The 24,044-nt window shown below is 40.4% G+C and overlaps 1 protein-coding gene, 1 non-coding gene and 1 pseudogene across 2 annotated transcripts in view; 2 read left to right on the top strand and 1 right to left on the bottom strand.

Annotated features, from left to right (window-relative positions):
* LOC749971 (collagen alpha-4(VI) chain-like) overlaps window positions 1-8,071 on the top strand; it is a 57,348-nt gene extending 49,277 nt beyond the window's left edge. Inside the window, exons 13-14 of the mRNA XM_063805292.1 lie at window positions 4,076-4,168; window positions 5,797-8,071. The gene's annotated coding sequence lies outside the window, so the exon portion shown is untranslated. The remainder of the gene's footprint in view (window positions 1-4,075; window positions 4,169-5,796) is intronic.
* A 7,210-nt stretch (window positions 8,072-15,281) lies between these two features.
* On the bottom strand, window positions 15,282-16,342 carry LOC112207976 (small ribosomal subunit protein eS1-like; annotated as a pseudogene).
* Window positions 16,343-23,127: 6,785 nt separating this feature from the next.
* MIR548I-2 (microRNA mir-548i-2) lies at window positions 23,128-23,275 on the top strand. Its single transcript, NR_035886.1, has one exon. It is a non-coding gene; the product is annotated as a microRNA mir-548i-2 (primary transcript).
* The last annotated feature ends 769 nt before the right edge of the window (window positions 23,276-24,044 follow it).

The raw sequence follows: 24,044 nt of genomic DNA, 5'->3' as shown, positions 1-24,044 counted from the left end.
AAGCTGATCTGTATGTATGTGCCAAGAATTTACTGTTCAAACTATTAACAGTAATATTTGTTTTGAAATTCGACAAACAAGGTGATTTCTAGTTGAATTGCCAAAATACCCTTGTTCATTTGTATTTTTGTTCTGTGGACAAATCCAGATGATCTCTTAATGCCTGCGTTGGTAGGATAGGCTAGATTATGCAGCAATAACAACCTCCAAACCTCAGTGACTTAAAGTAGCAAGAAGTGATTCATCTTTGCCTCCTGCTCACCATTCAAGAACCCAGGCTGAAGGAGGGTCTATCCCAACAGCTGTTTTTGTAATTGCTGTGGCAAGGGAAAGGAAATGGGGCAAATTGTGTACTATTCTTAAAATTTCTCCTGGGGATTAACACATGTCACTTCTGTTCACATTTAATTAGCTAGAGTGAGCCATATGGTCACTTCTAACTTTTATGAGATAGATAATATTTTACAGGTAAGGAATTGAGCCTCAATGAGTGTTTATAACCTGACTGAAGACGTGCGATCCTATCATGTGCCCTTAAGAAGAGGAGCCAGAACATCTGTGAACAGCCACAGTGACTGCCACAATTCCTAAGTGTAAACCAAAAGTCAACTTCAGGGATAGGCTTAGAAGGATCTAATTTAATACAACGAGGGCTGAAAACCGTCTGTGAAATGATAAAATGGGGGCTATAAGAGAGCTATGAGAGTCCTTTGTGGTTCTGCTCAACTTTCAGCTGGTGGGATTGAAAGGTATCAGACAAATTCTTCAAGAAGGCATGCCACAAACTAGTTTTAATTGTAGCAAAATGCAGTTTGAGACAAGACAAGTGAAGGCTATGGTAATGGTGGAATGATGGATGAATATGTGGGGCTGAGACAAAGATGGACCATTCAAAAGACATGAAAGTAATCTCCCACCTGTTGAAATTGTGAAGGATTCTCTGGACTCCTAATCATTGGCCTGGAAGGTGTCCATAAATTAGAAGAGCTCCAGGAGCTGGAATTTGGCAGAGGGTTTGCATATAAGCAACCTCTGAGCATCAAACTGCAATCCCTCCCAAGCGTCTTACTGAAGCGACTTGTAAGTACTTTTTAAAAACACAAACCCATAGCCAATATCATACTGAATGGGCAAAAACTGGAAGCATTCCCTTTGAAAACTGGCACAAGACAGGGATGCCCTCTCTCACCACTCCTATTCAACATAGTGTTGGAAGTTCTGGCCAGGGCAATTAGGCAGGAGAAGGAAATCAAGGGTATTCAATTAGGAAAAGAGGAAGTCAAATTGTCCCTGTTTGCAGACGACATGATTGTATATCTAGAAAACCCCATTATCTCAGCCCAAAATCTCCTTAAGCTGATAAGCAACTTCAGCAAAGTCTCAGGATACAAAATCAATGTGCAAAAATCACAAGCATTCTTATACACCAACAACAGACAAACAGAGAGCCAAATCATGAGTGAACTCCCATTCACAATTGCTTCAAAGAGAATAAAATACCTAGGAATCCAACTTACAAGGGATGTGAAGGACCTCTTCAAGGAGAACTACAAACCACTGCTCAAAGAAATAAAAGAGGATACAAACAAATGGAAGAACATTCCATGCTCATGGGTAGGAAGAATCAATATCGTGAAAATGGCCATACTGCCCAAGGTAATTTACAGATTCAATGCCATCCCCATCAAGCTACCAATGACTTTCTTCACAGAATTGGAAAAAACTACTTTAAAGTTCATATGGAATCAAAAAAGAGCCCGCATCGCCAAGTCAATCCTAAGCCAAAAGAACAAAGCTGGAGGCATCACACTACCTGACTTCAAACTATACTACAAGGCTACAGTAACCAAAACAGCATGGTACTGGTACCAAAACAGAGATATAGATCAATGGAACAGAACAGAGCCCTCAGAAATAATGCCGCATATCTACAACTATCTGATCTTTGACAAACCTGAGAAAAACAAGCAATGGGGAAAGGATTCCCTATTTAATAAATGGTGCTGGGAAAACTGGCTAGCCATATGTAGAAAGCTGAAACTGGATCCCTTCTTTACACCTTATACAAAAATCAATTCAAGATGGATTAAAGATTTAAACGTTAGACCTAAAACCATAAAAACTCTAGAAGAAAACCTAGGCATTACCATTCAGGACATAGGCATGGGCAAGGACTTCATGTCTAAAACACCAAAAGCAACGGCAACAAAAGCCAAAATTGACAAATGGGATCTAATTAAAATAAAGAGCTTCTGCACAGCAAAAGAAACTACCATCAGAGTGAACAGGCAACCTACAAAATGGGAGAAAATTTTCCCAACCTACTCATCTGACAAAGGGCTAATATCCAGAATCTACAATGAACTCAAACAAATTTACAAGAAAAAAACAAACAACCCCATCAAAAAGTGGGCGAAGGACATGAACAGACACTTCTCAAAAGAAGACATTTATGCAGCCAAAAAACACATGAAAAAATGCTCATCATCACTGGCCATCAGAGAAATGCAAATCAAAACCACTATGAGATACCATCTCACACCAGTTAGAATGGCAATCATTAAAAAGTCAGGAAACAACAGGTGCTGGAGAGGATGTGGAGAAACAGGAACACTTTTACACTGTTGGTGGGACTGTAAACTAGTTCAACCCTTGTGGAAGTCAGTGTGGCGATTCCTCAGGGATCTAGAACTAGAAATACCCTTTGACCCAGCCATCCCATTACTGGGTATATACCCAAATGACTATAAATCATGCTGCTATAAAGACACATGCACACGTATGTTTATTGCGGCATTATTCACAATAGCAAAGACTTGGAACCAACCCAAATGTCCAACAATGATAGACTGGATTAAGAAAATGTGGCACATATACACCATGGAATACTATGCAGCCATAAAAAATGATGAGTTCACGTCCTTTGTAGGGACATGGATGAAATTGGAAATCATCATTCTCAGTAAACTATTGCAAGAACAAAAAACCAAACACCGCATATTCTCACTCATAGGTGGGAATTGAACAATGAGATCACATGGACACAGGAAGGGGAATATCACACTCTGGGGACTGTGGTGGGGTGGGGGGAGGGGGGAGGGATAGCATTGGGAGATATACCTAATGCTAGATGACGAGTTAGTGGGTGCAGCGCACCAGCACAGCACATGTATACATATGTAACTAACCTGCACGATGTGCACATGTACCCCAAAACTTAAAGTATAATAAAAAAATAAATTAAAATAAATAAATAAATAAATAAATAAATAATAAATTACCTTAGGGAAAACTGAAAAAAAAAATTTTTTTTAAAGTGTCTTTCCATTCCTAGGAAATACATATCAAAGTACTTAAAATGAAATATGTCTGCAGTTTACTTTCAAATATTCATCCAAAAAATTGTATAGATGTATACACATGTATGTATGTGTGTAAACATGTATGCCTAAGCGGCATCAGAGATACTTGGTCTTTGTCCCTGGTTCCTGGCACAGAGCTCCTAAAACCTAATTTCTTGAGTTAAAAGTGATAGGAGGATCTTTTGTTCAAATGAGGGACTCTTGGCAGGGCCCCTAGATAGCTTCAGGATGGGGACTGGTTGCTAGAAAGATGAAACTTTGATTAGAAGCTTAGAATTTTCAGCTCCACCTCCCAACCTCTGGGGATGGGTGAGGAAGTGAGGACTGTTAATCACCAATGGCTAAAAATTTAATCAATCACGTGTAATGGAATCTCTATAAAAACACCCTAAATCATGGGGCTCAGAGACTTAAGTTGGTGACATAGTAAGGTGCTGGGAGAGTGGTGCTCCCAGAGAAGGCACAGAGCTCCACCTCCCTTCCCCATACCTTGCCCTGGGCATCTCTCCCATTTGGCTGTTCCTGAGTTTTATCCTTTATAATAAACCTGTAATTATGAATAAAAAAATAAAAAAATAAAAACGCCATCCTTTGCTGAGTTCTATTAATTATAATAATTTTAAAAACATTGAGAGAATTTTGTCTTCTTAGTGTGTAATGTGATATAGACTAACAGATGAGAAAATCGTATGTGATATGGATCTGTTTTTCAGGATACAATTGTGGAAAGAACATGCTGCAATATATATGCAAAGTGTTTTGGAGAAGATGGGTACAGAGGTGATTATGGGAGTTCTGGGAGGAAGGTAAGAATTTGTCAGGTGTGAATAGGGGGAAGGAGAGAGACGATATTTCAGTACCCGCTACATACCAGAGTGTGTTATGTATTTAACAGCATTTTCTAATTTTACCCCCCTAACAAACACTTTTGGTAGATGTTATTTTACATGTGTGAAATTGAGGCTCAGAGAGGTGACATCACTTTCCCAAAATTGCATCATTATGAAGATGCATTTGGGAGTTAAGCCCCTATGTCTCCCTAAGTCCCACATGATTTCCACCATATTATGCTACCTTCTTGTGCTCATTTGACAAATAATGTCACAAATTCTGCCACTGCACAGAAGTTTTCACTTATCTACCATATTTGCACTTGTCCAACATCTGCTTTCTTTATAGTAGTAAATGCCTCTCTCCCATCTAACATTCTTTTCTACAGCATCAAACTCTGAGAAAAGAGTTGCATCTCTGTTAATTCTAGGTTAACCAATAGGAAAATTACTACTTAACACTTCTAAGGGAGAGTATCTCATTAGAAATGGTCCTCAGATATTCAGGGCTGGCAAGTTTCCATTATCACAGGGATTGAAGCTTTATAATGAGGGTATAATCACAGACACACAGGTAAGGTTAAATTACACCCGCTGGCTTTGTGTCATCTTTTTACATGTTCTCTTTGGAAGATTTTCCATGAAGTTGTTGGAATGAGCTCTTCAGGGCTTCGCAGATCAATCTTTTAAATTTAGAATAGTATAAAGTTTACAATTACTGTTTGAAAAATAAATTGTAATCATGCCTTAGCATTAGACTTTTCCCTGTCATGTTGTTATTCATTAACAGATTGGAGAATCAGAAAATCAGGTTTAGGAGCTTCTTGATATGTTTCTTTGCAGCTTGTGCCTGTGCCTCTAAGGCCAAAGATGGGAGTATTTTGAATTTTTGACTTCTCTGCTGTTTCTGTTTGCAAGAATTCAGTAGATGGTCATAATGACTTTTATATCTTTGTTGATCACAAATAAAATATGCCTTCCAGGTCTTATTGACCAGCTTTTAGACTAAATAAACACATCTGACTATAACATGGCAAGCCAAACTTCCTTGAGAGGAAATGGTTTGTGTGTTTTGGTGTGTAAGAAGTAGTAAAAGAACAAAACAAAACTGGACAGTTGAGTCATACAAACAACCATTTCTCATGAATAAGATAGGCAGGAAGAGCTTTGCTTACTGATGTTTTGTAAAACAAGGTTGAAAGCTTCTTTAAGAGTAACAGTTTTCCTTAAGCTTTTAACTAGAAACTAGTCTTGATTTGGATTTTTACAAGCGAATGACTTAAGAAGGTATTTTGGAAAATAAGAATAGTTTGATATACTGACTATTAAGACAAACAGGTATGCATGTTTTCACTGTAACACTGGACAAGAATATTTGTTTCTGTACATCTCTGCACATTGTGCCTGATATTCAGTAGATTCTCCATAAAATGACAACTCCGTGAGACAAGTATATCTCTATATAATAGAGATATACTAATATATCTCTATATAATAGAGATATACTAATATATCTCTATTAGTAATAATTTTTATTTCATATAGATTTGAGAAATAAATAATTTAGAGGCCAAGTTATTTATTTTGACTTCTTGTCTTCTCAGGGAGAGAAGGGTTTTGATGGGTTACCCAGTCATCCTGGTGAGGAAGGCAGATATGTAAGTACTGAATGTTATTTCTTTACTTTAAAAGAACATGGCAAAATGGATCAAATATTAGCAATATTTAATTGCACCTAAGTCATGAAAGTTTTTCTCATCTATGCCACTTAAAGTAGGTCAAAAGTGTATATATAAAATAGACATTTATTATAATAAATGCCAGGCAGATCTGCTTTTTAAAGATACAGTTTCTGGAATGCATTAATGATTCATTATGGCTGTTTTATTTTTTAATCAATGAATTTGAACTAACTGAAAATGTGGTCTGTGTCTAGTGTGCAGGGATGTCAAAGTAGTTGTTAATCATGAGCTAAATTGCAGATAATCTGTTACTATTACTAAGCTATCTATATTTGTAAATGGTTAACAAAATAACTGAAGAGAATCTAAGACCATTCTTACTACGGGTCATTCAGATGCTTCCCTATGTGGCTGAGAATGTGGGAGTTATAGTTAGCCACCAATGGCTTGCACGTAACTCTGGACACACCCCTGGGGATATGCTGGGCAAACAGAAGTTATCTATTAGTCACGTCATTGTCTGTGGAGAAAATGTATATTAAAGAGAGAATTGTGAGCTAGGGGACTGGGATGTGATAGGGACCATCTTTGTTACATAATATAAATGCCAGAAGGATTTTTAAATCCCATGGTTTTCAGTTAATTTTAAATTATGGAAAACCACTTTGCCACTGGTGCCTATTTTAAGGTTGATTCATGTATATACCACTGGTTCTCAAACATTTTGGCCTAAGGATAACATTATATTCTTCCCCCCACCCCAACTTTATTGGGGTATAATTGACAAATAGAATTGTATAATTTGAGATGTACAATATAATGAGTTGATATATATGTATACATTGTGAAATGATACTAGAATCAAGTCAGTTAATATGTCCATCACCTCATATAGTTACCATTTTTTTGTATGTGGCGAGAACATTTAACATCTACTCTTTTAGCAAATTTCTAGTATATTATATAGTGCTATTAACTATAATTACCATCTTGTACATTAGAACTCCTGAACTTACTCACTTATAACTGAAAGATTGTACCTTTTAACCAAAATCTCTCAATTTCCTGCACCTCTCAACCTTTACACTCTTAAAGATTATTGGGAACCTTGAAGAGTTTTTGTTTATGTGGTTTCCATGTATTATTATTTACCAATTTAGAAATTAGAACTAAGAATATTAAAAATTGTTTATCTTATTTCAAAATAACAACAATAAACTCACTAAAGTTAACATTCATGACATATTTCTTTATAAAAAATAACTGTATTTTCCCAAACAAAAAATATTAGTGAGAAAGTGGCATTGTTTAGCATATTTAGCTTACTGGAAGGCAGCTGGATTTCCAATCTGTCTCTGTATTCAGTCTGTGGTGATGTCACTTGCCATGTGGCTTCTTGATAACTTTACCACAACTTGGGAGAGAATAAGAATGAAAAAAAAAAAAAAAGACATTTTGGTGTAATTGGAAAAATAACTTTAACTTTGTGACCCTCCCAAAAGGATCTTGGAAACACGAGGGGCCCTTTGACCATGCTTTCTGAACCATTGGTATCTATGTTATCATTGCTCCACTTAGAGTGGCACATTGTTTTATTATTCTGAACATTCAGGGTGTTGGAAAATAAGCAGAAATCAGAGGAAAATGTAGCTGCTGAGACCCATGTAAGCTCATCTATTTCTTGTTTTTTTTTTTTTGTTTTTTGTTTTGAGATGGAGTCACATTTCTTTATGTTTACAAGATAATTGCTCAACTTTTCTATTTATTTTTCCTCAGTAAGCACAGTCTTAGCTGTTAGAAATTCATTCAGGAACATGATTGATGGATTTTTGCTATTTTATTTAGAAATAATGAAAATATTCCTTCCCATTTTTATTATGTTTTAAAATGTCCTTTAAGTATTATTTTATTTTTTCTGCCTGATCTGTGGTTCAATGAGCCCAGTCAATGTTAGGAGAATGACATAAGGTCCATCCCACCCATTAGGACCATTGACTCCAATTTCAGACAAACAGGATAAACCAAATTCTTGTCTGTCTAGAGTGAAAGATGGTTTTGTCCCCCTTCTTTACTGTGCCAACATTATAAAACCAGGATATTTTGTAAAGACCCTTTAGTACAGGGCTAGAAATATAGTGCAAGTGACATTTATAATTTTAAATTTTATAGCAGCTATCTTAAAGAAAGTAAAAAGAAACAGGTGAAGTTAATTTTAATAATATATTTTATTTATCTCAATATATCTAAAATATTATCATTTCATTAGTAATTAATATAAAAATTAATAAGACATCTTACTCTTTCTATACACTATCTTCTAAATGTTACTTTACACTGAAGGCACATCTCAGTTTGGACCAGACACATTTCAAGTGCTCAATAGCCCCTGTATTTGACAGAACAACTCTAGTAGGTCTTAGTTTCTTTTTAATGCATTTCTCACAAGAGAAGGCGACTTCACAATGTGTTGTCCTCTGAATGGCTTTTAATGTTGTTGGCTTGAAAAGCTGGTCAGATTGGTCTACTCAACAGCAGAGACATCTCTGTGCAGATGTAGACCAGTTTCAGAATGGGGCCCATAAATTTGTAAGTTCAAGTTGAAAGTGTACAAGAACAAATAACTAAATCATTGTTCCAGTTACCCATAACTTACAGTCCCACTGCCCCCTACAGCTCTCACAACTTAGTTGTGTAAAATAATCATTTTATTATGTTCACAAACTCCGTGGGTGGGGACACTGAAAAAGAAGCAAAAGAGGGGCCTCTTTCTTCCATGCCTGGGGTCTCAGCTGGGTTGACTAGTCTCAGACTAGACCGTCTGGGCTCTAGAAGCAGGAGTTGGAGGACCCACTGCCCCTTCTCACATGTCTGCTGCTCTGGCGTCTTAGCTGGAACTGCACAAGGACAGGTGGAGCTGGAACCGACAGGAAGTACTCCAGCAGGGAGGGTCTGTCCTGAGAGTGAGTGCTCCAAGAGACCAAGGCTGAAGCTGCAAGGCTTATGACCCAGCCTCAGAAGTCAGGCTGTAACATGGCTTTCTCATGCTGTTGGTTGCAAGCCAGTCACTAAGTCCAGACCAGATTCAAGAGGAGGAGACTTAGACTCCTCCCCAGCATGGAGGAGGGGCATGGTCACAGGGCATGTGGAATGGGAGATATTGTTTTCTGGCTTTGGAAAATGCAATCTGTCAGACTCCCAAATTCTAGATATTTTTTAAAAATATGTTATGAATGTGTGGTTAAATAATAACTTACGCATTGGTTACACAGCAAAACCTTACTTATGGAACAAAGTCAGATTTTCTAAGGTCACAAAAAATATTTACATAACTTTATAGTAACAAAAACATCTAACATTTGTTGACAGTTTTATATATGCCAGACACAGGGCTAAACATTCTTAGTTTCCTCTCTCTCTCTCTATATATATATGTAATAACATATATAAATATAATAATAACATATATACATATTATTATTATGTGTATATATATGTATATATGTTATTATTATTATTCCCATTTGTCATAAAATAGCCAAGCATTTGAAAACCTTTTAGTGGTGTTAATCTTTCCATTAAATCATAGCTATTATTTATAGCTTTAAGCAAATACTGTGAGTAGATGAGAGACCAATTTTTAAACATTATAGAGCTTAATATTTGAATTAGAAGTACTGTTTTCCACAGCAGCTACACCATTTTACATTCCCACCAACAGTGGACAAAGGTTCCAATTTCTCCACATCCTTGCCAACACTTGCTATTTTCCTTTTTTTTTTTTTTTAATAGTAGTCATGCTGAGTGGGTTTATTTTTAGTTTTGTTAAAAAATAAATTTTTCCTTGATGTCTCTGCTTTTATCAAGAACATTTGTTTTGTATATATCAACTATTTTCTAATAAACACAACAATCAATTATTCACAACTGATAGCACATATATTGCAATATAGTACAGTAGATATTTTAGGATCGCATTTTCCAGATGAAGCTTAAACACCACACATTGAAGCTAAAAATACAAATAGACTAGGAAGAACGGAGGAAAACAGACATTTATTTAGCATCTACTGTGTGTGAAGCCCTGCATTAGGCATTTTGTATGTATTATCACATTTAATCTTCATCACAACCCTGCTAGTACATGTTAATACTTTCGTTCTATAGATGCAAAAGTAGAAACTCAGAGAGAGTAAGTGACTTGTTAAGGTTGGAGAGGGTTGGAGATGTGTCCAAAACTGTCTGTCTGATGCCAGAACCTATGCTTTTCTTGTTATCTATTGCTATCTAAGTATAAAACACCTCATTTGTTCAATCCATATACTTTGTGAAGTATTTCCAATACAGCATCTTATACATTCAATACAACAATCCTATGAGATGACTAGAGTCAGTATTATCTAGATTCACATTTATAAATGGTGAAAATTGTGATTCATGGCATCTTGTGATCTTGTGCTTTTGTCTTAGCTCACACAACAGGCTGGAAGCAGAACTAGGACTCAAATACACGCCCTTTCATTCTAGATCCATAGTTCTTCTCATTTTCTCGTGTCTTTTTACTGTCCTGAATAGCATATGTAGTTATCAACCTAATTAAGTCAAAGTTAGATGTTACAAATGTAGATTGTCTTTTGATTAAAGCTCATGTGATGTGCAGTACTTTCCAATTGATATTTAATCAACTTGGCAAAAGGCATGATATCTACCATTCCCTTCCTAATCTAATACCTAGACGAAAAGGTTATATTTATTAATATAATTCAGTAAGTCATTCTTCAAATCCTGGTTGGATGTCTATTGTATGATATCAGATGCTGTGTTTGGGGCTAGAAATGCAGTGATAAAGAAATGAGACATTGTCTTTGTCTCCATGAACCTCACAATATAGCAGGAGATTCTGATGTGTAAAACCACATTTCACTATGATATGTGCTGATTTGTATCCTCCAAATACTACAAGGAAACTGAAGGGACAGTTGGGTGGGGCCAACAGAAAAAGCTTCTCAGGAGAGGAGGTGACACAGGACTTATACCTTAGGAATGGGTAAGAATTCACCTGGAAGAGAAAGGGTCAAATAATGGTTTATTCCTTGAGGGACCACAACAAAACCTCCATCCAATTTCAGCTGACTGAAGAAAATGTTCAGACAGACCTTCTGTTTTACTTGAATTCTGAAGTTTTGCCCATAAGGCTTAACTGAATTGATTAAAAAATGCAGATAGTTTGGGTTTGTGTGGTTTGGAGTCATCTCTATGAGCAGTTGATGGATTAACAATCTGAGTGCCTTGCAGGTGACCTGAGCAGGTCTTTGAGGTTGTAAAAGCAACGGTAAGGACCAAGTCATATTTTGGTCATTTTGAAGGTCCTTATTGCTGGCTTGAATTGGCTGTAGCTTTGCCCCAGCCACTTTGCCCCAACCACTTTGACCCAATCTGGAGCTCAAAAAACATGTGTTGTATGAAATCAAGGTTTAAGGGATGTAGGGCTGTGCAGGACGTGCCTTGTTAACAAAATGTTTGCAAGCAATATACTTGGTAAAAGTCATCGCCATTCTCTAGTCTCAATAAACCAGGGGCACAATGCACTGTGGAAAGCCGCAGGGAGTCCTGTCCTTGAAAGCTGGGTATTGTCCAAGGTTTCTCCCCATGTGATAGTCTGAAAAGTGGCCTCGTGGGATGAGAAAGACCTGACGGTCCCCCAGCCCGACACCCATAAAGGGTCTGTGCTGAGGTGGACTAGTCAAAGCGGAAAGCCTCTTGCAGTTGAGTTAGAGGAAGGCCACTGTCTCCTGCCTGCCCCTGGGAACTGAATGTCTTGGTATAAAACCCGATTGTACATTTGTTCAATTCTGAGATGGGAGAAAAACCGCCCTATGGTGGGAGGTGAGACATGTTGGCAGCAATGCTGCCTTGTTATTCTTTACTCCACTGAGATGTTTGGGTGGAGAGAAACATAAATCTGGCTTACATGCATGTCCAGTCATAGTACCTTCCCTTGAACTTCATTATGACATAGATTCTATTAGTCACATGTTTGTTGCTGACCTTCTCCTTATTATCACCCTGCCCTCTTACTACATTCCTTTTTGCTGAAGTAATGAAGATAATAATCAATAAAAACTGAGGGAACTCAGAGACCAGTGCCAGTGCAGGTCCTTGGTATGCTGAGCGCCGGTCCCCTGGGCTCACTGTTGTTTCTCTATACTTTGTGCCTTATTTCTTTTTTGTCTCTCATCCCACCTGACTAGAAATACCCACAGGTGTGGAGGGGCAGGCCACCTCTTCATTATGAGATTACAGGCATGAATAACCCCACCTGGCCACCTAACTCACTCTTGAGAGGCCAGAAGTGATGCTGGAATTTTCTTCCTCTGTGGTTTAAAAAGGGAAAATTAGGGAGAACACAAGGCATGAGAGATGCAGCGATGGATATGTCTACATGGAGCTTCTGTCTGCATCCAGTAGAAAATGCATTTCTAGGCACCAGGTTTAAGAGCGAAAACCTGGAGTCTTGTCTGTTAGCATTCTCCTTCCCCGCAAACCAGAGAGGGAATACATTTTGCTCCAGCACACCCGGATGTAGGAAATGTCACATTCCTATTTCTGTAACTTCAGTTAAATCTGCTCTGAGTCCCTGGATGCCTGGCAGGTGGAGAATTCAATCTTGTCGTTACCAGCATTCCTTTCCCTTCTCCATGGGCTTATGTAAGAATTCTGGGCTTACACACTGTTGGAAATCCAGGTAGGAACTACTTCCCCGAACTCTCCGTTCTTCCAGCTGCTCATGATCCATCAGCCTTTTTTGGGCCATCTGCTATAACAAGACACTCCTCACAGCATCATTCCACTGACCCACAGGCTCAGCCCCAGGGACCCTCACTGTAACAGGTCTCCACTATGCATAGGAGCTCACAAAAACCTTCTCTTCATCTTGGCTTCCTCTGATATCCAGCCACTCCCCCCTTCTCACCTTAAACACAGATGGCAGCTCCTTCCCATCATTCCAAACCTTGGGGATTGTCCAGCCAAATTCTCTTCAGACACCAAAGCTTCACCCACCTTCTTCATGGAGATGATGCAAGGGCATCTGAGATCTTTGGAAGCCCAGTTCTCACCTCTTTGGGATGGGCTGAGAGTGGGAACTAGACTCTCTTTTCCAAGTGCCATGTTTATTTGTTCATCATTATATTATCTCCAATGCCTGGCACATAGGAGGCACTACAGACTGACACATAGTAGGTACTATTAGTGTCTGTATAATGGGACTCTTGAGGTCGAAGCTATTAGCAGAAACCTACCAAGCAAAAGGATGGAAAACCGACCACCAAAAAAAAAAAAAGAAAAGAAAAGAAAACAATCATGGCTTTGAGCTCTAAACACACAAGGCACCAGCCCAAGTTTGGGCAATTTTAATACAACAGCCATTTTGCCTCCAAACAAACTGGCACTGGAAACCTCCCTCTGCCTCTTAAAGAGAACCAGTTTCTCTTTCTCTAAGTGGGCAGCATTTCTCCCCGGTGACAGTACCCAGCCCACTGCCACCAGCAAAGGACTGCATCCAGGAGCCAAGAGCTTGATAGTTTAAAGAATATATTTTATAGGGAAAAACAAAGTAACATCCACATAAATCTGGAACTACCACCACTTTCCAGAGGCCGAATCCCATTTGTGGAGTTTCTGGCGTCTCAAGCACCTTGCAGTCAGCTCAACTACATACTTTTGGGATTCGTTGCAGAGAAGAGTGAAGGTTATCTGCAAAATAAAGGAACTGGGGCTCAGAATTCCCAGAGCAATCCATGACAGAGGAGGTGAGTAGAAAAGGGAAGGGTGAAGTCAAAGAGAGAATTCAATGAGTTGGCCAACACCAAGCAAGGATCATGGGACCCTCTCCATGGCCCCACATCTCAAATGAAGTCAATAAAACCCATCAATGCTTGGTGTAAGTGTTGTATGCTCCCGGAAATGAAAGCAGGGGCCACATTTCAGGTCAGCAGGGTCGGAGGTAGAGGCAAAGGTCATGGACTTGTGGGCCCTGGAGGATGGGATGATTCTGAGACATTGAATCCCTACACTGATCTCAGTAGAAATCTCAGGTAGGGCTTCAACATTCGTGGCCCAAGGACTCTGTGAGCCTGAGAGCAAAAGCCTTGGTGCATGTCCTGGCTCCATCAATCCCAACTGGGGCTTTGAACAAGTTACTTATTTTTTTAACTAACGTTATTTTAATTGACAAATCATAATTGTACACATTTATGTGATGTTTTGATATGTGTATACAATGTGGGATGGTTAGATCAAACTAATTAACATGTCCATCCCCTAATTTACTGACAATTTTTATGATGAGACATTTGAAATGTAGCCTCTTAGTTATTTTGAAAGATACAGTATTATTGACTATAGTCACGCTGCTGTGCTATAGATTTCAAAGCACATAATCCAGCAACCCAACTTCTGGGTATAGACAAAAAAAAAAAATCGAAATCAATATGTCGAAGGGATCCCTACATTCCTATGTTCACTGCAGCTCTATTCACAATACCCAAGATATAGAATCAACCTAAGTGTCCATTAGTGGATGAAAGGATAAAGCAAATGTACTATATACACACAACGGAATACTATTAACTCTTAAAAAAGAAAGAAATCCTGTCATTTTCAACAACATAGATGAACTTGAAAGACATTGTGTTAAGTGAAATAAGCCAGGCACAGAAAGACAGATACTGCATGATTTTACTTATATGTGGAATCTAAAGAAGTTGAACTCACAGAAATAGAGAGTAGGACAGTGGTTATCAGGGGCTGGGGTGGAGGAAAGGTAGGGGATAGGAGACACTGCTCAAAGGGTACAAAGTTTCCAATAGGAAGAATAAGTTTTGAACAAGCTAAACTCCTCTGAAAGCTCAGTTCCTCATCTGTAGAGCGGGGACACATCATTAACCTTCTAAGGATGTTGCTGTGAGAGTAAGAGATGATGTTCAGCACAATACCTAACGTACAGTCAGGTCTCCTTAAGCTTCAACCTGCGTCACCATGACCTCTACATCACAGGACAGAAAGGCTCACAGCCAGTGTCTCAGTTCCCAGTGAAAAGTGGATCCCAGACCAGGCTGAACAGCAGGATCCCTAGGGGATACCCCGCCCTACTGAGTCAGAATCACCAGAGGTAGAGCCTGGGTATGTATGCATCTGCGTGTGTGTGTGTGTGTGTGTGTGTGTGTGTGTGTATGCATGTATGTATGTATGTATGTATAAGAGACAGGGTCTTGCTCTGCAGTCCAGGCTGGAGTGCAGTGTCACAATCATAGTTCACTGCAGCCTCAAATTACTCCTGGCCTCAAGCTATCCTCCCACCTCAGCCTTCAGAGTAGCTGAGACTACAGGCGCATGCCACAAAGCCCGGATACTTTTTTTTTCCTCTTTCTTTTTGGAGAGAGTCTCACTCTGTTGCCCAGGCTGGAGTGCAATGGTGCAATCTTGGCTCACTGCAACCTCTGTCTCCTGGGTTCAAGTGATTCTCGTGCCTCAGCCTCCTGAGTAGCTAGGATTACAGGCATGCACCACCACACCAGGCTAATTTTGCTTTTTTCATTGTTGTTTCTTGTTTGTTTTTCACAAATAGGACTTGTTATTTGCCAATGTTTTAAGTCTGAACTTTAAACAGATTCTTGGACTGGTGGTTCATATCCATCAGCTCATTCAACTTGAGCATGTGTCTCGTCCCTAGTGGGTTTTCCAGAACTACTACCGTCACCACGAAGCTCCATGCCTTTCAAACCCAGGGTTCTCCAGCATTTTTACTTTTCTAATGAAGACATCATGGAGAGGATAAATTGGCAAGCCTTTTCTACATCTTTTCCAATGTTGTCTGGAATCAATTTATTAACCATTTCTTTCAAGTCATTTGTCTGCACCTCTCAGGTCATGATTTCCATCATCTTCTTCTGGATTTGGCAGACTGTTGGTGCTAAGCATAAGAGGTCTTCGGTATCAGATTGTTGTGTTTTTTAGTAAAACCAACACAAAACAGAAGAAAGAAGTAACCATCGGTAGTCTTGACATCAACATGAGCTTCAATCATTGTTGAACATTTTTCAACCTTGGAACATATTTTGTCACAGGTAAGACCCATGCCATAGAAGTTAGTCAGGCAGTTTTTGCCCTGAACATCTTCAGTAATCAGCTTGAATTTTCTAAATGCAACTTCATCATTCTGCAAATCAGCAAGACTCATTTCAAACACAAGACCCTTGAGACCATCAGATGCAATTTGGGTTCCTTGGGTCCTGGTGACGAAGTCTTTCCAATATTTCTTATATTGAACATAGCAGGTGCTTTCACATCATACTGATCTTTCTTAGAGAATGGACCAACTACTTTCTTCTTAACTCCCTTTTTGCCACCTTTCATAAGGCACTTGTTCTTAACAACCGCCATGGTGCTGCTCAAAGTACCAAAAGCCTAAATTTTATATTTTTGGTAGAGAAGAGGTTTCACCATGTTGGCCAAGCTGGTCTTGAACTGATGTCAGGTGATCTGCCAGCCTCAGCCTCCCAAAGTGCTGGGATTACAGGTGTGAGCCACTGCACCCAGCTGATATTTATTTTTTCTTTTTTTGTACAGACAGGGTCTTGCCATGTTGCCAAGGCTGGCCTGGAACTCCTGGCCTCAAGCAATCCTCCCACCACAGCCTCCCAAAGCACTGGGATTTCAGGTGTGAGCCACCATGCCCAGCCTGGAATCTATTTTTAAAGCCAATCAAGTGTTGAATAAAATTGCAACTTGGGCTGTTTTTTCTTTGCATTTTTTACATTTCAATGGTTTTTAATATATTTGGAGATATACGCAAACATTACCAGTCAATTTTAGAACATTTCATGACCTCAAAAAGAAACCTCATACCCTTTAGCTAACACCCCCTATCCTCCCATGCCCCTACCAGCCCTAAGCAACCACTAATCGACGTCCTATTTCTGTAGATTTCCATCTGAATGAAATCATATAGAATGTGATCTTTCATCTGTTTCGAAGGTTCATCCACGCTGTAGCGTATGTACTTTCCTCCTTTTTGTGATCAAATAATATTCCACCATGTGGGTAGACAACAATTGGTGTATCTCTTCATCTGGTGATGGGCATTTGGATTAATTTCCTCTATGGGTTATTAGCAGTGATGCTATGGTAATTATTCATGTACAAATTTTTGTGTGGACCTGTGCTTTCATTTTTGAATATGAAAATATGGCACATCTCCAAGGAAGACATACAAGTGGCCAATAAGCACATGAAAAGATGTTCAATGAAACTCATCATCAGGGAAACAGAAATCAAAACCACAATGTGATACCACTTCATACCCATAAGGATGGCTAGAATCGAAGATAGAGAAAATTGGCCTGGTGCGGTGGCTAATGCCTGTAATCCCAGCACTTTGGGAGACCAAGGCAGGTGGATCACCTGAGGCCAGGAGTTTGAGACCAGCCTGGCCAACATGGTGAAACCCTGTCTCTACTAAAAAAATACAAAAATTAGCCAAGCATGGTGGCAGGTGACTATAATACCAGCTACTCGGGAGGCTGAGGCAGGAGAGTAACTTGAATCTGGGAGGTAGAGGTTGCAGTGAGCTGAGATTGTGCCACTGCACTCCAGCCTGGGCGACAGAGCAAGACTTTGTCTCAAAAAAAAAAAAAAAAAAAAATACAGAAAATAACAAGTGTTGGTGAGGATGCAGAGAAACTAGAATTGTCATACACTGCTGGTAGGAATTAAAATGGTGTAGCCACTGTGAGAAACAGTTTAACAACTTCCCAAACAATTCTACATAGAGTTACCAAAAGACCCAGTAATTGTACTCCTAGGTATAGGCCCAGCTTGGGCTCTTCTAATCTATGGAAAATGAACTATGGGTACTTGGCAAGAACAAAGAGGGAGAGAGACAGAAATGGTGCCATGAGGGCACATTGATTGGTCTCTAGTACACAGGGCTCCTACTGCAAATGGTCTCTAAATGACTTCATCGGTTGCTCATAAAAAAAATCACCCTCTGCTCCAATCGTGGAGGAAGAAGTATGGATTGGACCTGGTGAGCCACGGTAAGACTGACGGCTAAACTTTATGAATGATGAGGGGATTTGCACGTATAATCTTGACTGTACTAGATTTTTTATTTTATCCACTGTCTTTGAAAACCTAACTCTTAACTAAGAACTGACTTTCCTGTACTTGTTGTTGACTCTAAGTAAATTTCCAATTCCACATAGTCCAAAGACGATGTGCTGAGAAATCTCTCAAAGGAAAAATGCTAAGAATACAGGCAGAGTAATGCGGCAAATTTTGCAGAATTAACTCAAATTGTACTTGTAGGTACGAAGCACAAAACATTTTCATGAATAAAGAAAAAAGTGCTCTTCATTCTAGTAGACGCTGCAGGATGAGGCCGATCAAGGTGCTTGCCCAGCTAGACCTTGGGCTCTTACCAAATTTGTGTTAGAGTCAACTCTGATGGAGTCTGTATCTCAGTCATCTTTTTTTTTTTTTTTGACATGGAATCTCGCTCTGTCTCCCAGGCTGGAATGCAGCGGGGTGATCTCAGCTCACTGCAACATCTGCCTCCTGGGTTCAAGCGATTCTTCTGCCTCAGCTTCCCAAGTAGCTGGGGCTACATGTGCGTGCCACCATGCCTGGCTAATTTTTGTATTTTTAGTAGAGATGTTTCATCATGTTGGCCAGGCTGTGCTCAAACTCCTGACCTCAAGTGATCCGCCTGCCTTGGCCTCCCAAAGTGCTGGGAGTACAGGCATGAGCCACCATGCCCGACCTCAGTCATCTTTTATCCTCCACGCCTGGCAAGTTCTAGACACACTGTGGTTCCATACAAGTTTGTTGAATAAATAGGAGACAGATAGAAAGTGGGAACTCTGGAAGTAGAGAAGATTCCAGAAATTGTGCATATTTCCCAGAGACTGTGGCCAAATTCCTCAGTCCTGCCAGAGTTTCTCTATCTCAACTCAAACCTTACATGTGGGCCCAGACACAGTGGCTCACACCTGTAATCCCAACACTTTAGGAGGCTGAGGTGGGCAGATCACTTGAGGCCAGGAGTTTGAGACCAGCCTGGCCAACATGGTGAAACCCCGTCTCTACTAAAATTACAAAAATTAGCCAGGCATGGTGGTGTGCACCTGTAGTCCCAGCTACTCACTCGGGGGGCTGAGGCACAAGCAGTGCTTGAACCCAGGAAGTGGAGGTTGCAGTGAGTCACGATTATGCCACTGTACTCTAGCCTGGGCAATAAAGCAAGACTGTCTCAAAAGAAAAAAGTACCCCTATGTGTGGGCCTTGTTACAGAATTAATGTTTATATGGACACTATGTACATGGGTGTATGTTAAGAGCATGAGTCATCCACAAGATTTTAGCAAAGTCCATTTAGAAAGCTCAATGCTTTGAGCTTCCACTTGCTTTGCTGCCTGTGTCCTCAGAAGGAGGCTTCATCCTTCCATGTAACCAGCAAATCCTTTATGCAGAGATGTACACAACACACTCCTCTCCTTGGCTATGACACCTTGAAAGGTTCCTCTTGGTGGCCCCAGGTGCTCATTTCAGAGTAGTTCAAATTAAGGTGATCAGCTTTCATGCCAATCACTCTACAAATCACTCCTATTATGACCAATTTTTCTAAATCCTTTATTGAATTATTACTTAAAGAAATGTGCACATAGAAGAGGTCAACACAGTACTTTTCTTACAAACTGAACATACTGGCCAGGCGCAGTGGCTCATGCCTGTCATCCCAGCACTTTGGGAGGCCGAGGTGAGCAGATTGCTTGAGCCCAGGAGCTCGAGACCAGCCTGGGCAACATAGTGAGACCCCCGCTCTACAAAAAATAAATACAAAAATTAGGCAACAGTGATGGCACATGCCTGTAGTTCCAGCTACTCAGGAGGGCTGAGGTGGGAGGGCTGCTTGAGCCCAGGAGGCAGAGGATGCAGTGAGCCATGACGGTGCCACTGTGATCCAGCCTGGGTGACAGAGCAAGATCCTGCCAAAAAAAAAAAAAAGAAACTGAACATCTCCATATTACCAACGCCCAATTCAAGAAACAGAACATTACAGCCCCTTCCAGGATATTCCTGGGGTCTCTTCCATCTCTACTAACCCCTGACTACAAACAGCCTCCACCTATTTCACCTGACATTGTACTTTATGAAAGCAGCAGTTCTCAGATGGGGCTATTTTGCCCCCTGGGGACATTAGGCAATATCTGGAGACGCTGGGGGTTTTCTGTACTTGGGGGGAGTTGTGTTACTGCATCCAGTGAGTCCAGGGATCCAGGGATGCCGCTCAACATCCTAAAATGCACAGGGAACCCCCACACGTACAACAGAGAAATTGCTGAGCTGAAATGTCAGCAGCGTCACAGCTGACACCCTGACATACACAGAATCACACAGTATCTGCTCTTTCGTGCTCAGGATCTCTGTCATTCTAATCATTTCATAGGAAACAGAAATGTCATTTGGAGGTAGGTAGAGTCCAAAACAAAGAAGATCCAGAGTTTTGTTTTTAATCAGTCTGGTGCCTTTAGAGCTAGGATTTAGTTTCCATTCTTTCTGTCTCATTTTCAAGTGATTTTTCTTCAAATGGCATCTGCTGGGCTCAAGACCCGGAGATCCCCACAAAGCTGAGATTCACATGGGAATTTTGTACACACCCACACAGGTATACACTGCCATTTACCTGCCCCCCACAGATACACACATCCAGAGACCAAGACAGAAAGCAAACTCCACCATAAAAGCACGGTTCCCCGAACAGGAGAAACACACCATTCACTCAAGGGAGGTACCTATTTGTTTAATTCAGCCTCTGATAGGCTGTTGCCAAGCCCAACTCTGAAAGTCTTCCCCTCTAGGAAAGAGAGAGGGATTTTTTCTTTACTCAAGAATATAGATCTAAAAAAAACAAACACTTCTGCATCTCAAAGCAGGCTCTACCTCCTGAGCCACACATATTGATCAGCATTTTATTGTCAATTTTCTTTTATTTGAACTGGAGAAAAATATAACCTAATTGTGTTCTTACTGACAGTTTGGAATCAGTCACACTAAATCCAATTCTCTGGGTTCTCATGATTAGGGTGTTTAATTTGGGGGACAACAAAGCAAAAGCATTGGTCGTGTTTTAATATAATTAGTACAGGATATATCTAAGGGGTTCAAGTATCACTGTAGCAAGCAGCTCATTCTGCAGTAAAAGGGGGATTCTGCCACTAGGATTGAGTGAGGGTGGTTCATGGCTGCACCGTTTCATCAATGTCTCTTCAAGAGTCCATGGAATGTGGAATGGGAAAGACTGAAATAGTCCAAGTCTTGGCTAAGCTTCTATTAAGGGGTGTTAGGAGCTGATAAAATAACCTGGTCTTTATAGACATCCCACACTGTAGTTCTCTAAGCTACAGATTCTCAGATTTTTCTATTTTATAAACCAGTAAAAATATTTTATTAATTTGAGAACCAACATAAGGTTGCTACTTTTTTTTCTTTTTGGTTAGAAGGAACTTTTTTAAACTACCAGTTTCACACACACACACACACACACACACAGAAATTCCACCATGATTGGTCAGAATAGGTGAGGTTTTGCTGCAATAACAAACAACTCCTAAATCTTGGTAACTTCAAACATCAGTAGTTGTTTTTCTCACTCATGCTACATCTGCAGGGAGGTGTGGGGTGCTCTGTTTTCCATCAAACTTGCCCTAAGACTAAGGCTAATGGGGGCTGCATTACCTCGAGTATCACCAAGCAGGGAACAGAAGGAGAAGAATGCTAGAGAGTCTTGTACTAAGAATTAAATGCTCCAGGCTAGAAGTCTAACACTGCACCTCTGCCCCCATCCTCTTGGCCAGTACTAGCCACATCCCCTCCCCCACCACAGGGCAATGCATGAAGACAGGAGAATTGGATACATTACAAATTTCTACCCCATGGCATTTCATAAAAGAGAAAAAAATGCAAATACAAAAATATTTTAATAGAATAGAATATATACATTTTTAGAATAAAGAACAATCCTCCAAAAAGGACAGCTGGTGGTCTTTCACCAGTGGGCACATTTCTGTGACATTTTCTCTGTTTTTCCATTTTATCCTTGACCTATGAACATTTTATACAGATGGTCCAAAGAACACCATGTGGGGACCACTGCTCTAATCAGGTGATGAAAACGGCCCCAAGAACAGAGCACAGTCTCTTTAGCAAAGACCCAGCAGGGCCAGGGTGACCATGTTCTCACCATCAATGTGCAGACATCCACCTGCAGCATCCTCACATCCCAACATCACACAGTGGCTCTTTATAGCTTGATTCTAATGCCCTTTGATCTTCATACTCATTGTAAAGCTCTCTGGCCCCAAGATCTAACATCGCCACTCTAGCTACATCCTGCAACTCTTCATCTCTCCTGCCTCCTCATCCCTCTAAACTTCTCTTCACAACCTCATGTTTCCTTCTTGCTTTACCTTCCTGCTCAGCCTGGACCTTACAGTCACCTTCTTCTTGTAATGTGCTCCTAAACTTGTTCTTCCCTGCCTTCAACCACACCCACCTGGAAAATCTCCATACCCCATTGATGACTTGCCTCGCAATTGCCCAAGGGCTGCTGAATGATACTGGAAAGAATCACAGCATGGATCTGGTAGTTCCACTAAATAATCTCACCATCCAACTCTAGGGTAGACTTCACTTCTGTTCAGCAATATTTTTAAGCATCACAAATAAATTCCAAACCATATTTGCTATAACAATTAACTTTAAACCTCTTCCATATCTCAAAGCCCCCCAAACCCATTCCTAGGGGTTTCAGAGCCCAGAGTTGAGTTCTCTCAACTCACTTCCATCTCACCCCTAGATCACTGTACCTTGACTCTCTTCCTCTGCCTTTCCCATGTTGTAAGGAGAAGCAACCTTCTCCTTTCCCAAGCTACCTTCTCCAGTTGTGCCTCATTTGAGACCTCCCTTTATCACCCATTCCCTTGGAACTCCCATGACTCACCACCTTCACTTGTCATTTCACTCATAAATATTTTGCACCATGTATGTGCCAGGCGTTTAACGTATAATCATGCTTAAGTCTCCACATGCTAACAAGAAAAACCTTGATTATCCCTGCTATGCCCTCAAGTCATTACCCTCCCCGCTCCTTTCCTGTGTTCCCAAACTTTGCTGATCTTCATCAATCCCTCTGATGCAGATGGCTCCGAAGTTTGCATCCTATTAGGTTGGTGCAAAAGTAATTGCGGATTTTGCCATTAAAAGTAACGGCAAAAACAGCAATTATTTTTGTACCAGCCTAGTATCTTTTCTCCTTCTACCAAACTTTGTCCCTGAGCCATCTCATCACCTATAACTACCTCCTCCGTGCAGTTGATTCCCAGGTCTGTATTATTCTACTGAAAGTCCATTCCCCAACTTTCTCGGCTAGAATAACAGAAGCCCAATTAGAATTCATGCTACCAGTTTCCCACCACCAGCACCACCACCACCACCGTCGCCCTGCCATTGTTAGCAAAACCATCTCTTGAGTGGAGCTCAAAGATTTGTAATCTCCCACTCCCCAGAAAGATAACTTCAGACTCAGCCTAGAAGTAAAGATCCTCCAGATATGGCCTCAACTACCCTCCAACCCATGTCCCCAGTGCATCCCTTTGATGCCCCCTTCAGTGGAGTTAAAATGGAGTGAGTGTTTTTCTTTTCACATATTCCTGGTGTTCTTCCACAAATACAATTTTCACCTCTTGAATATTTTCAAGGATTCTCCATGCTACACACAGTGAAATCCAAACTCCCCGTCAGGACCCCAGTCTTCCCAAACCCTCTGTGCATTTTTCTGCCTCCATGCTTTTCCTTGGGTCATCCTCTTCTCTAATATAACCTTGTGTATTGTTCTAGGTTCTCCAGAGAAAGAGCAGAGAGATAGAGGTAGAGCTATACACATAGAGAGAGACAGATTGATTAGTTGTAAGGGATGGCTCACATGGTTATGGAGGCTAAGGAGTCCTGAAGTCTGCAGCCAGCAAGCTGGGGACCCAGGACAGCCAATGATATAGTTCCAACTCGAGTCCACATCTAAAGTCAGGACAAGATTGATGTCCCAGCTCAAATATA

The sequence above is a fragment of the Pan troglodytes genome, chromosome 2 (genome assembly GCF_028858775.2).
Source record: "Pan troglodytes isolate AG18354 chromosome 2, NHGRI_mPanTro3-v2.0_pri, whole genome shotgun sequence".
In the NCBI taxonomy this organism is placed as follows: domain Eukaryota; kingdom Metazoa; phylum Chordata; class Mammalia; order Primates; family Hominidae; genus Pan; species Pan troglodytes.
The sequence above is the reverse complement of the archived record's forward strand: the minus strand, read 5'-3'. Positions and strand labels throughout refer to the sequence as shown.